Source organism: Coturnix japonica, chromosome 2 (genome assembly GCF_001577835.2).
Source record: "Coturnix japonica isolate 7356 chromosome 2, Coturnix japonica 2.1, whole genome shotgun sequence".
Classification (NCBI taxonomy): Eukaryota; Metazoa; Chordata; class Aves; order Galliformes; family Phasianidae; genus Coturnix; species Coturnix japonica.
Genome location: NC_029517.1, coordinates 105270995 through 105285537, shown reverse-complemented (window position 1 = coordinate 105285537; position 14543 = coordinate 105270995). Strand labels below are relative to the sequence as shown.

Below are 14543 nucleotides of genomic sequence, written 5' to 3'. Positions count from 1 at the left end.
AAAAAAAAAAATAAAAAAAAAATAAAAAATTGAAATACTATATTACTATAATTGCATAGCTGGATTAATAACAGTAGCAGGAAATGTACAGACTGATGGATCAGCTGAATTGTACAGCTTGCAGTTTCTCTCGTATCTGTGCAATATATTAGGTTGTCCTTATCATAAACTGAAAAGTGGGTGGTTATTGAACGAAAATATGTTCAAAAGAGAAAAAGCCAAGTTTAATATTCTAACACAGGATACAGGGGTTTGCTTCTCTTGTCACAACCCCTCCACACCCCCTTCCAGACTTAGAGAGAACAAACATTCACTTCCCTTATTAAAAACACGATGGTGGAACTAGCTCTTACTAACACAATATTTTTCCATGTCCTACTCACTAAGGCTAAATTACATTAGAGTCAAGCTTCAACTACATTAAGTCTTCTTTTCCGAGGAGAGGTTTTTCAATACATGTCTAGTTTTTCTAGCAATCTGAGGGACTACGAAAGTTCATAGTTAAAAAAGATTCTTTAGATCCTAAAATATATATATATGTAAATAAATAAATAAATGAAATCCTTGGGTTTAGTTTCTTTCATTCACATTTTGTATTGTACATTGTTAACTTTTGCTGAAGCATGAAGTCTGGAAAATGGGAATCAGCACTCTTCCCTTAATATTACATTATGGAGAACAGCACGATATAATGATACCAGTAGAGCTCAAGGCTCTGGTACACGATTTTTGGCAATTCATACTCCATTAATTAGAGAAGTTAGCTCATCCAGCTGTTCCATGGTCCAATCTCTGGCCAAGGTTACAGACCCTCTAGCAGAGAAAGCAGAGTGGGAGGTCTGTTCCAATAGCAGAGCTTCCCAGTGTTTCTTGTTTATAGCCTAACATATTAATTACCTTTAAATATGGCTACTTTGACTTACATCAGCATGCAGAGCTATGGGTTGGTGTGGTTGAAGAGTTGCCATGGAGCACATTCAGCTTTATTTGCAATGGGACCTCTAATCTCCAGAAGTTTAATGGGGCTACAGCTGGGAAGGATGTTTTTGAAACTTCCCCTAGGCAACAGTGGTGATGGATCAATGCAAAATGAGGATCTGTATCAATCCTCCAAATTGCACATCAGGAATCTAAGACTGAGTTTCAGAGCCATCTAGCCTAGCGAGCAAACAGTAAGCCTTAACTACCTAGCAAGGAAACCTCTGTCTTCTCGTACCTTGGGTGCCTAAATTATCTTGCTGAGAAACAGACAAATCATTCTCTTGATGAGGTCCTTGGAGATGCCCAATTATTCTGGTCAAAGTTCTTTGGTTGAAAAAGCATGGCTACAGAAACAAGTCATCCGCCAGATGAGGGAGGTCATGCACATTGGTTCTAGGGTGGTAGCTTAACTACACAGCTACAAAGATGAGTACAAGATGATGAACAAGTGAACAAGAGTGAATCAAAACTGAATCAAATCATATTTTATGGCAACTCAATTCAGTGAATTAGTCAGAAATAGCAAGAGTGTAACCAGGTTTTAAGAAGTAAGTGTTTAGAAGTTCAAGTGACTTTGAATATCTATAATGCTCGACCTTATACAAGTATCAGAAACAAGTTTTCCCTTTTCCCCCAGACCTTCAAAAACCTGTGAAAGCTCCTTTCCCCTTCTTCCTTCACACTGTGAAACTCCAGCAAACATAGCTCAAACCAGGAAATATGTATTCCACTCTAAACATTCAAGAACTAGCTGAAGGGTGCAGGTGGTCACCTCACATGCATAATGCATGAGTCAGCAGTTGATCTTAGAAGTCAAATAACCTTCTCACTAAAAAAGCAATTCAAATATTTTGCTCCAAAACTGCGACAGGAGAAATTAAAATTATATTTCCTAAAATACTACCATGGGTTGGTAGAAGTGACGTGTTGCTCGATGAATGCTTGGCACTGAGCAAAGTTAATGTTCAGTGCCATTCATGAAGTTCTTAAGGTCAGACAGCAGGGAACTTTCTAAGTACATATGGGCAAACTAGGGTAGAAATCCCAGACTGACTGGGTAATGAAATTACTTGGAAGAATCACTGAACTAGGGTCGCTTTGTTTTTTGTATGTTTCAAGTTCATAAATTACAGCTACCTAACACTTTACCTTGCAACAAACAGAATTTAAAAGCAGCTGTGTAAGGACAATACATGCATCAAAATAATAAGTACACTGAACTAAAATTGGATTTTATTTAATTAGCAGTTCTAAAGTTACAGAGGCACATAAGAACCACCACTACTGAGAATCAACAATGAAGTTTTGGGAGTCACTTCAAGATGATGAGAAAAGAGCATTGCCAATTCTGTCAAAGAGCAGTAAGGATCTCAGAGGGAACAACACTACTAATGAGAAGAGATGCAAAATCCTATAGGTTTATTTTCAGGGCTTTAGTCCATGGTCTGTAGTCATTTGAAACTGATTTATTTCAGGAATGACAAGGTTCAGTTAAAATTTTCTCAAACTTACGTGAAGGACAATAACAATCCAAATCTGAAAATAAAGGCTAAACTCAAAAATCCTTCATGGTTTTAGCTTACACCTATTAAAGAGTAGCATTCAGCGCTGTGTTGGTTGGGCTACACAGAATCCCATTGAACTGGAAGTAGATTTTTTTGAAAGAGATCTTCTTGTAAGTGTCTCCTGCAACAGACATAGACTGGCCAATAACAGGAAGAGGACCATCCCTTACGAATATATTTTGGAAAAAATATTTGTCCTGCAGCTCCCTATGACAGGAAGAAGTATTTAAATGTGAGTTAGGAACAACTACATATAGAAGGGACAAATTACTAACTGGAACATAGGGTTACTTTCACATATAGCTTTTTGTAAATATCCAGTCTACTCAGAGCCACTGAGAACACAACCTTAAAACAAAAGTCAAGAATAAAACCTAATTCAAAGTACAATAATGAAAAAGACAGCCTGAATGCACCAAGTGTTTAAGCAAAACAAGCCATCATCTGTAAACGAAAAGGAGGTATAAAAACTGTTATGGTATTTGAGGATGACACCAAACTGGGGGAAACAGTGGATCTCATTGAGAGGGCTATCATTTGGAACTAGGCAGGAGGGAGCAATGGGCCAGCAGAAACATGGGAAGTTGAATTTGGTTGTTGGAGCTTAGCTGAGAGTATCTTTTTGTCACAGGAATTATGTCTTTCCTTATTCTTGACAAAGCTAAGGAATTGATTTGAGCATCTCTATTCAAATTATTTATGGAGAACATAGGACTAAAATCATGATTGCATTCTACGAAGGAAGAAGTGGCATGATTAAACTGAGAACTAAACCAAAATAAATTTTGAGGTTAAACAATGGCTTTCGCTCCCTGCACTACAGGTCAGCCCTTACCACTGTCTCTGCATCTCTGCATGCTGTGGTGTCAAGCACAATTTGCTGTGGCATAACAAATGGAGACATCCCAAACTAAAATAATTTGCAATGGGTACTACTGGCACTGAGGGCAAGAGAGAGATTTAGACCTCACTCTATCCCTCTCAAGAGCCTGACAACTGAAGAACACCACAACCTTTCCATTAAAGGCAGCAGTGCCCTGAGGACATTGATCCTCTGAAACTCTTTTAACAGGCAGACTGCCAAGGGATTTTGAAGCAAGCGGGACAGGCAAATAGCACCCTCAGTAGTTGAAAACAATCTGTCTCACCCCATGTATGTTACAGCAGGCACAAAAGATGCCCTGATACAGATGGAAAATGTGGCAACATATCTAGGTTTTTGCAGAAGCAATGAAATCAATGTTCATACAGTGCAAATGTAAGAATTCTTTACATCTGTTCTTAATACCAACAGGGAAAATGCTTGCAAGGAACCCATTAACCAAACTGAGCTTTGCTGCTGAGAATTGTTCAGCAACAGAACTGGCAAAATCATCACTAGCAAAATAGAGCTAGGGACATGAGAGATGAGGGCTTGGTACTTCATCATCATTGCCACAAGCTATTCATTTCAGTTTAACAATTTTGATTCAGGAAAACCATAGTAGAGAATGTAAACCTGAACTATGGAAAGTCTTTCTGCTTAAGCTAGAAAGGCTGCAGCCAAAATATTTCCCACTTAACCTTCACCAAGGAAAAGGTCTAAAAAAAGCCAGTGTGTTTAAGCAGGGCACAGAACAGAGCACATTTTCTATGTAAAATATTAAGCTCACGTTCTTTCAGCTTTAATTCATTAAAACTATCCCACATTTTCATTTAGAACAGTTTCCTGACAGCACTGAACATAAGGACTTGAAGTAGGAGAAACAAAAATAAAAGAATAAATGGAAAACAGTGTATATACTGTATACAAAAGGAATACAAATATGAAGGACACATGAGAAACGGCAGAAGTAATACCTCCAGCCTTTGCAAATCACATAACGCGTGTGCCCAAGGCAATCTTCCATCCCACGTACTGTAAACTGAATAGATCCCAGGGTGTATATGGCTTTAGCCATAGTAGAAGTCTTCTATTTTACATGAGACTTCTAAGGAAGAAAAAGCTTTCTTCCAGTGTTACAAAAAAGTAGAACTAAAATCAAGGTATTTGGCTGTAGCTCCAAATTACTGAGAAACAGACTAGTTCCTCTTTAACACCATCAGCTCCCTGTGTCCATTACAGCAGCTAAGATGTAGGTATTGCACAGTAAGGTCTAGTATATGCTAAATGCCTTAGAAGTGTTCGATTATGCAACATTTGCACTCAGGATATCTTCTGAAAGAAGAGCTAGGTATACCTCCAAGCAGGATGAAATGTAGATGAGTCAACTGATCCAGTGTGTAAGAAGCATTGGCAAACTATGAAGGGGAGAGAATGGGTTTTCCTTCCATCTGCTACTTGACAAATCTGGTTAATATTTCCTAGAGAGATCTACCAGCCATGATTCAAATTCCAATTTTGTCTACTTTAGAAGTTGCCTATCCATACAGATTTACTGGAAATGCTCGTATCTATAGGATCAGAATGGCAATTTATTGCCCACTTGAAATTTCATCCTCCACTACAGAATAACATAGTTCCTGTGAAGTGTAGACGTCAATAACTCATGAAAAGCAGGGCAAAATCTTCTTCAAACAATGAGTGGTACATGCAGAGCTTTGAAGATAAGGGCAGAGACAGCATTTCCTCATTTCATGCCAGATGTGACTCAGCAAGGTGTCTGGAAGACTTGAGGTGAGGCATTCTTGGAGATGTGCACTGCCTTGTGTTGCGCTCTCATCCAAACTAACTGTAACAGCTTTTTTAAAGATGAGTTGTTTGACAGCAAGGTATGACTTCAAAAACACCCAGACCCATAAATACCCAGACGCATTACTGAGATCAATTCCAAACTGAAAAGCCCGGCACATTCTTCTGTTGCAGGCTAGGGAAGTGGCAGTTCTGGCAGCTGTTGGTGGCTGAATACTAAAAAACCCCAGTGAATAGCTCACAGCTACTAGATTCAACACACTGTTGCTCCACATGTTTGTGTTTCTTTTCTGCTGTCGTGGTAGCACTGGTGTTCAGTTAAGGCTATGGTGTAGAGCAGTGTTAGTGCAATAAATGTAGGACATGTTGCTCGGTATCTGAACTGTCTATGATCGAAGAGCAAATATTCCTGTCTCAAATTAAAGGTCTGCTCTGCACTGTACTTTGCACTGGAGCCCTTGAAGTGTGTGCATGCACTTCCACTAGCAATCAGCAGGAGCGGGGGAGAAGTAGACAGTTCTCAGCAGAAGCATTACTCATCCTGGCACTGCTGGTGTAGAGTATGCAGAAAACAGCTATACCAGGACACAGTCAGGGATGTGTTCAGGCTTCTCAGCACATGATTACCTGCAAAAGCTCCATAGGTTTCTGATACGAATCAAAGATTCTTTTCTGTCACACAAAAGGAGAAATACACAAAGCATGCATGGTCTTCTCATGCTGCTCATGCTGTTCATGCTGTACAGCTGATGGCGAATTCTCTAGGCTTAAACATGTGCCCCTAACACTGCTAAAACAGACAATCCTAGGGTAGTCATGATAGTTGTACAACATCCAAGACAGCATGGACTTCTGTTCTAGCTAACCAGGCCTTTCTTTTACCTAGCTTCTCCAGTCCATCCTGGCAACACTCAAAAGGATTCACAGGATTTGACAGACAGCTTTTTATATGAAAAGTACCCATAGTATCCAAGATCAAAATGAGTCCCGGTAACATGGACCTGTTTGCTGAGATATGGTTACACTGCATTCACAAATTGCTGAGGTGCAAGAAACCTTGAATTTGAGAAAAAGAAAAATTTGCAGAGCAAGTTAGTGCCAGGGAAAATAGGTTTTGAACTGCATAGGGTGCAGAAAATTTAAAATGGCAATGTTCCTGTTTCAGCACTTCTGTGATGGCACATCCTTCTATATTTGTTATTCTTCTAAGGAGTATGGCAATCCTTGACTATATATCCTTCATCCTCTCTTCATTTTACCATTCCCCACTTCAGAGGGCTCACGTTTTAGAGGAATTCTCCATACCAAGAAGATCAAGAAACAAACTCAGCAACCTTTTGCTCTTAGGAGTTTGAAGAGCAGCAGAGCATGGGAAGTCTTGCTCTGTGAGCCTATATGCCAGCAATAGATTGAAGTTTACAGTGAGATAAGAAATGCTGACCTTCTACAGATACAGAGATAAAAGAAACTACTGGAATGCCTGGCAGATAAACATGGGTTAGCTTCAGAACATTTTTATTGGTCTAACTATGGTAACGGTCTCCTTAAATCCTACAGTACTGTGGCCAAAAAGATAATGTTACAGTCTCAGTTCATAAATTGGCTCTAGATATAAAATAGATTACAACAATCCAAGGTAAATTCATGTGTTTTATTAGGGATACATCCACAAATTCAGATGTTACAGCTATTTTATTCACTAGAATAGTAAGGAATGACAACAGGGGAAATTTTCCTAAAAATGACCAAGTAAACTGACTTAATGTATAGTTTCTCATCACTAGCAAGTTACTGAAAACCAAATACTATTTTGAAATCCGCTTTCATTAGAACTTCCACAGTCCCTGAAAAAAGCAATAGTTAAAAGGTATCCTGTGCTGATTATTTACAGCATGTTCTGTTTATTATTGTGCTGCTGTTTTCTAATTTTTGACTGTCGTGCCTTAAAACAGCCAAGTCAGTGGGTGGTAACTCTCAAAAAAGTAAGCATAGCCGCATCCAGAAATACGGATATGGGGCCTTTTAAGATTTTCATTGTCTTTCTTCCATTTTTTTGTCCAACATCGGGCACAGATATAAGACCTGCAGGCCTATCTGCCATTCCTCATGATACCTTTAGTGCTTGCAGGCCCCAGAAACACCTCTGATCTCCCTAAACTTCTTCCAGTCTTCAGAAGACTTCTGAATAACTTCAGTTATTCCTTCAAGTAACAATAGCAGGTGATTTTTCAAACATTTTTTCTGCAACTCAAATGATTGACAAAGAAAAAGCTGTGCATTATTCTTGTCAGTGTAGCTGATGACACCCTGGATGAGTTCTGAGTTTCATTTCTATGGCCACTAGAATCACAGAATCATTTGAGTTGGAAAGAGCCTTTTAAAACCACCTAGTCCAACTCCCTAGATACAGGGATACTTAGTTACATTAGGTTGCTTGGTGCCCCATCCAGACATTGAAGGTCTCCAGGGATGGGACATCCACATCTTCTGGCAAACTGTTCCAGTGCATCGCTCTTATTGTAAAAATCTTTTTCCTCATATCCAGTCTGAATCTCCCCTCTCTCAGTTTGATGTTATTTCTCCTTGTCCTATCACAGCAAACTTTGCTAAGGAGTACTCAATATCATTTATCTAAATTGAGTGTCATAGACTCTTCAAGCAATTCACAGCTCCTGCTGTTCAAATGAGAGACCTACTTCATGCTTTCTTTTGTGGAAAGTGTATGAAATGCCCGGCAAAGATGCTGTAGCAATTATTTCATGGCTGTTCAAACACAGTATTTATCCATATCATCACTCATCTGTGGATCAACCAAGTCACTGAAGGTGGTATGAAGTCCCTCCAGCTTAAACTCCTAGGCAACCCTGGTAAAAATAAGTGGACAAGCTCCATTTCCTACACATGCAATGGAAAGAGGTAGGTGTCTCTGAAGGTTTCTAAAAGGAAATCCTGTCAGCCTAACTAAAATGCCTGAAGGCCTTCAGAGGGACTCTCTTCACTGATTAGAGAGAGTGTCTGCCTTTATGTGTCTGCTTTAAAAGTATTTAACAGTCAGAAGCACCTCAAATGCCCTAGCCGTGCAGACTGGATCACACCCTCTGTATCTCATTAATCCTTTTAAAGCAGTAGCTAGGCAAGTGTTTGCATTCATTTACCTTTTTCCCCCGTGCTTCTTATTAATTTCTCTCCAAAGATTATTTATCTATTTAAATTGTCAAAAAAAAAAGCAAGCAGGGTCTTTCTGTCTTCTGAGTCACTCTGCAGCAATTTTCTCCATCAAAATGGATATGCTTACATCAAAAACATGCACGCAGAGCCTTCTGCTCATCACCATGCTGACACGTCTGTTATCAGGCACTCTCCCACAGTCAGATGCAGCATCCCAGTATGTAGAGTGAGAGTCACCAGGTATGGTCACACACCTCTCATGTGGTGACCATGTTTCTGCCCTTCATCCCAAGCCACCAGCTCCTGCTTGGATGCTGAGCTGTCTGTCTGCTTGCTGAGCTGAATCAGCTCACCTAACCGGCAGCAAAAGCAGCTTCCCAATGATTCAGTGAGCTCATAGGGTGGTGAGTCAGGCGCCAGTCCTGGCACAAGGGAGAAGGGAACGCACACCTGCAGGCAGAGGTAGGAGAATTGAGGATGGTTTTCTCCAGGGCAGCAAGCGTAGTCAAGGTGCCTCACCCTCTGCTGCAATAAAACCTCTCCACCAAATGGGAATTATCAGATAGATGATCAGAAATACCAAGGGGAATTTGATTACAGCAAACCTCAGGTAATTTTTTTAATCACCATGAGTAATATACACAAACCCTCTTTGTTCACATAGCAAGATTTGGGATTCCCGTTAGTTTCCTCCACTTTTCTGGAGCTGGATGCAGGTCAGCTTCCTCAGCAGCTACCAGGATTATATATAAAAATCAGGAAGGAGAGATGTGAACTTCTCACGTCAGATCTTGACCCTAACACTTGACGCTTTACAAAGGAGGCTAAATATCACGAGGCTACTGATAAAAGTCAGGGGACTTGGCAGTTCTGCAGACATTTATGGGCTTGGTAACACATTTTTCTCTTTGTAAGTGAAAACAGACAAGACAGTGCACACGCTAGAATAATGAACATCTTGGCGCATTGCAATTACAATACTGGAACAGACCACTGTTCTGTTTTTATGGATGCTTTTCAGAAAAACAATCCCTCTTTTCAGCTCCCTGTTACATTTATTCTCCAGAACTCTTGTGCCAAAGGTTTTCCCATTTTCTCTGCGGGCTTTCCAAACAGACTTCACCTCCCGGGAAGCATCACAAAAATACAGCTGCTGTGGAACAGCATCTCTCTTTGCTAGGATGCAGTAGAGTCACATTATAGAGAGATGGCAACATGGAATGCCATAATTATTCTCAGACGATATTGGGAGAGATTACTTTTTTTAAAAACAAAACATGAAATGATTGATTTTCAGTGTTTTGCTTTCATTTAGAATCTCCATGAATTATTCTGTGTAAAATCTAGCACTGCTCTACTAAACAGCACGGAACCACATCTAGCAATCTTCCAGAATAAGCAATGGTATTGTCATACTGGTCTGTGATAAATGTGGTGGAAAAAAGAACATTTTGAAGTTTCACCTGCACTACCATCTCTGGAGGGAAAAATAACAATTACAAGGTAACATTCTGAGTCAGGTTTTTGCTATAAAATAATTCAAAGCAAGATGTTAAGAAAGTAGTGGAGAACTCCTGGATAAAGAGGACATCTATTGCTGAAATGTTTTACTAGAACCAAACCATCAGTGATGGTTAAGACCAGGAAGGCTCAGAGCTCCAACACTGATAGAGCACTCACAGCAAGGAAGACTTCACCAAATCTTTTAAACAGGTTCAGGAAGGGGAAATTAAAGTTCTGGGAAATAACTGATACCAAAACAGCTGTGTGCTCTGCACAAACCAGAAGGTGAATCAAATACTACTTCCTCAGAAAATAAAGGTTTTATGACACAAAAAAATTCATCTTATCAGGGAAAGACCTTAGAGAGGCTTTCAAAAGGATTACACTTACGAACTTAAAATACATTAAAATGATTCTGCTATAGGCTAAACGCTGTCTGGTTTGGTAATTCATTACATTACTGTGCTTCACTCTGAGGTAACAGTGGTGGAGGCATTAGGAGTTATTCCATTTTAGGGTGTCCTACAAGCATCCAACAGCATCTTGTGTGCCCTGCTTGGCAAGACCAGAGTGACTCTGATTATATGGAAACAATGAAGGTAGGGAAAGTCTAGATAAGAATTTGTGTTGCTGCAAAAAATAAAAAAGGGGGGGAGGGGGAGGAGGGGGGAGTTGGGAAGCAAATAATAGGTTGCCGTCCAGATGTGAAGGTGGTTTAGGACTTGTTTAAGGAAGAAACAAGATGACTTGCTGCCACTGAAGGAGCACAGCAAAAGGGGATGGTGTCATCTCCCATCTCCTGCTGCATTTCATGCTGCGGAGATCCACAGGTAACCACAGTGCAGAGACAGTGTGACTCAATGGAATACTCATCATGTACATCCACCCCTGACACCCAACTGTGTAGCTCTGTGTTAGAGGTGCTGAGAAGATATAACACAGGAGAAGTGGCTGCGGGGTGACATGCACGTCACGTAGCTCTGTGTGAGCTGCGCCATTCAGTGCCTTTAATCTCACATCCTCAAAACCTCCTCAGATAGTAGTTAAATTTTAAACAGGCCTTCCGAAAACACACTTGTGATCCCATTATCGGTATTGTGGATGGGATTACAATGAGAGTGGCAATGGCGGAAAATTTTTAGGAGTGATCTCGTATCACCAGCAGGAGTGGCCACTAATTGGATTCTGTCTGTGTCACTGCAGAGCTGTCACGGGACCCCCTTCTCTGTTGAAGGCTGCAGCTCTCAGGGCACTCAGAAAGGCGCTTTCTCAATTGTTATCACATCAGTCTGCCTTCCCACTCAAATACAAATCCCCAGAGCCCAGAGAGGAGGAAATCATGGAGGCCAGTGCACTCATCACACCCAGACCAATGTCTGGCCTTCCTGGATGAGAGTGAGCCTGCTGTTACACAGCACTCAAACAGCACAAACCAACACCTAGCACTGAATGAGGCATGTAGAATGAAAAAAAAAGCCAGATAATCAACTGCAAAACAGCAAATAGGCTGCAACAAAGTGACCTCGGCAGAACAGAATTTGCAGATCTTTCTAAACAATTTTTTCCATCTCTATCCAACTTCCATCGAGTGGGGCTTTTCTAATGCCTTCCACATTTGGAAATGCTGTCCCTCATATCACAGCATTTTTAATGCAGTTACTATCGTTTGCACACCAATCCTTGCCGTCTCTGGGACACTTCAGGTTCCCTACATGCGTTTTTCCCTAATGACCACACATATTGACTACTTTCTGAAGATGTATTTAAACACCATTTGGAAACTTACCCATATTTTTTTTTAAGTTTATATTACCCCGATCATAATTATTTCTTTTTTCTCTAAGACAAATCCAATGAAAAGCCAAAAAGTCACGCCAAGGAGGAGAAACTGAAGTCATGCAATACGATGGAACAAGCTCACCCACCTTGATTATAACGTGCCGAGGAAGCCCCTGACAAGCAATAAACTGACACATAATTAAGACAATTCAGGGCAGAACACACTCAGACTGGAAAACATTTTCTTGGTCTCTGTCTCACTGCTCAGAGCAGTGGGGGGAAAAAGGTGTCACTTTGGAAACATTTCTATGAAGATGATCAGTACCAATCTGGTCACCAGTGCCCACAGCAGGGGGCTGGAGCTCCATGATCTTAAAGGTCCCCCCCAACCTCAGCCATTCTATGATGCTGTGCTTCCACAGTGTGGGAGCAGAGGGGAAACCTGGGGGAAAAACAAACCCACCACATTTTGTGCAGTACAGATTCCCCCACATCACAAACACAGTTGATAGTACAGACATGCCTGGTATGTTCAGCATTCCCAATCAAACAGAGATGAATTAGCAGCAATGAGAACATCTTACAGCTTTCATACACAGCTTACGGATCTTTTTGTTCCTCTGGAATTTTTAACCTTGAGCATATCATGGATCTCCTAAAGTCACACCGGTCTCAGATCTCTCCCTCAGATTACTTTTATCTCACCGTGAGGAACATCTCTGAGAGTTCTGAACACTTTTACAGCTGCTGGGATGCTAATGGGAACTTCATGTGTGTACCCAGCACAAGTGCTCTCAGGGAAGAAAAAAAAAAAAAAGCCAATGTCAAAGGCAGGTATGTAGAAGTCACCATAAATATGTCTTTGAATGTTTACCATCTGGAACAGTAGATTACATTTTGACAAGAAGCTGGACTGCCCTGTGGGCATTGTCTTCTAAACAGCCCCATCATTATAAAGGAAGGAAAAACATGATTTGCTGTTCCTAGTTCAGTAGGATTTTCTGGCAGTGCTAGAGAAACTTAGTTGTTGGGTTTTACTTTTTTTTTCTCCATTGAAACAATTACGTGATGGGCACGAGCAGTTTGAGATCCAGTTTCTGGAAAAAATATGTTTTCTTATAGAAGATGTGATCTACGGCCTGATAGTGCCCACAGAGAGGGCTGTGACAGCACAGACTGAACATCTCACAGCACTTCAGTGCTGCACCTTATCCTGCTTGGATGACTGAAGTTCTGCATGTTGCAGCTGGCTTATGGGCTTCTCAAAGACAGGCTGGGAAGAGGGAAAAGGAGAAATTCAATGCACATGGCATAAAAGGCTTTAATGCAGAGTCGCAGAGAGAGGGGCTTGATTGGTTGGTTTTGATTTCTTTCTTTTTATTGTATTTTTGGAAACTTGTAAAGTTTCCATCACTTTTTCCAGCGATAAAGAGTAGACTGAGAAAAAAAAATAGTTTTTTTTTTTTTTTTCTTCACATAAGCACTGATGCAGCCTCATTAAGGACTTAACTTTATGTTTGGAACTGCTGTGGGTGCCTTCTGTGTCTACTCTTACTGAAGAGTGTATCTGAATATACAGGCCAAGACCAATCTGTAACGGGGCCAAAGAGAAAGAGTTGATTTCAGACAAAACTCCATGTGCAACTTGAAACATGGTTTTATGGGCATCGCTACACAGCTGAATGCCAAAATCCCAAAGCACCAGCTATAAATCCCCATGCTCAGCCTACTACACAGATCTCATTTCAGCACACATTATATACAGCATTATTTACAGAAAATCTCACCTGCAAGCAGTGAGGAGAGTGTGAGATTTCCTTCACAAGTAGGAGGTCAGTAACTCATGGACACACAGGTATGTGTGAGTCAGTGTGAAGATCTGTTACAGTGCGAAGAAACAAATCAGGTTGTTGCTCTGCACAGGAAGACATAGACACAGTAAATGATTTATCTTAAACGGCCAATAGCCCATCCTCAGGGTAAAACAACAAGAGCATCCTAACACTCTAAAAGTTGATATAGTCCAGAGATAGCATTTCTGACTTCTCGCCTCGGTTGCTGGGCTTTCCCTGTGCAGCCATCAATGAATTTAGCAGTTAATTTCTGTGAAAATGATAGCACAGTGTTTCCATAACTAAATTCTCCTTGCATTTCTCCCCCTCTCCCTTCTCAAACATCATTTTGTTCCTTACATTTAATTAACACTTCAGATCATTTGCTCAGAATCTACACAGCGAGACTTTAATGATCCATTCTAGGGATGCTACTTAGTTTGCAATGACTTGTAAAACTTCCACAGACAGATCTGCAAATGAATTGCATCCATCTGCCCTGCTGCAGCATTACCCTCTGCGCTGCCTTCTCCTTACTTTCCCGATTTTCTCCCGCCTTTAAGCCCATGTGTAAACCAAACCGACCAGCAGAAGCCCCCGCCAGCTCTCTATAAAGGAGTCCTCAAACTTTACAGACATCTCAAACTCACTTTCCAAACACTATTTGCCTCGCAGCTGAGCCGCAGACGGGCTGCTACCCTGCTCGAACATCTCCAAACCGAACAAACCCTCGCTTGCGATCCACCTCCTCACCCCCACCGCCCGACCACGCAGCACCGGGGTCCGCACGTGTGTGCGGGAGGGGCAGAGCTCCGGGAGAGCTTTCCCAACGTGCACCTTCCTCAGCGGGACCTGGGCGTGAGCTCTGCGGGCAGCGAGCATCGGGCTGCGCTCGCTGCTATCTGTCAGACGCACAACAGCAGCACTGAGAAGGCAGCACAACTGGCTTTGACAAGTGTGCCGTGCTAGCATTCCTCCGAGGGAAGGAGAAAGGAAAAGAGAGAGGGGGGGAGAAAAAAAAAAAAAAAAAAAAAAAAAAAAAAA

General features: G+C 41.2%; 1 protein-coding gene across 4 annotated transcripts in view; it reads right to left on the bottom strand.

The window, feature by feature from the left end:
- Positions 1 to 14543, bottom strand: part of SULF1 (sulfatase 1) — a 125422-nt gene that overhangs the window by 110357 nt on the left and 522 nt on the right. For 3 of the 4 annotated variants that reach the window (XM_015855714.2, XM_015855711.2, XM_015855712.2), the window contains exon 2: positions 13455 to 13582. The gene's annotated coding sequence lies outside the window, so the exon portion shown is untranslated. The remainder of the gene's footprint in view (positions 1 to 13454; positions 13583 to 14543) is intronic. The other variant, XM_015855713.2, reaches the window with a different exon arrangement.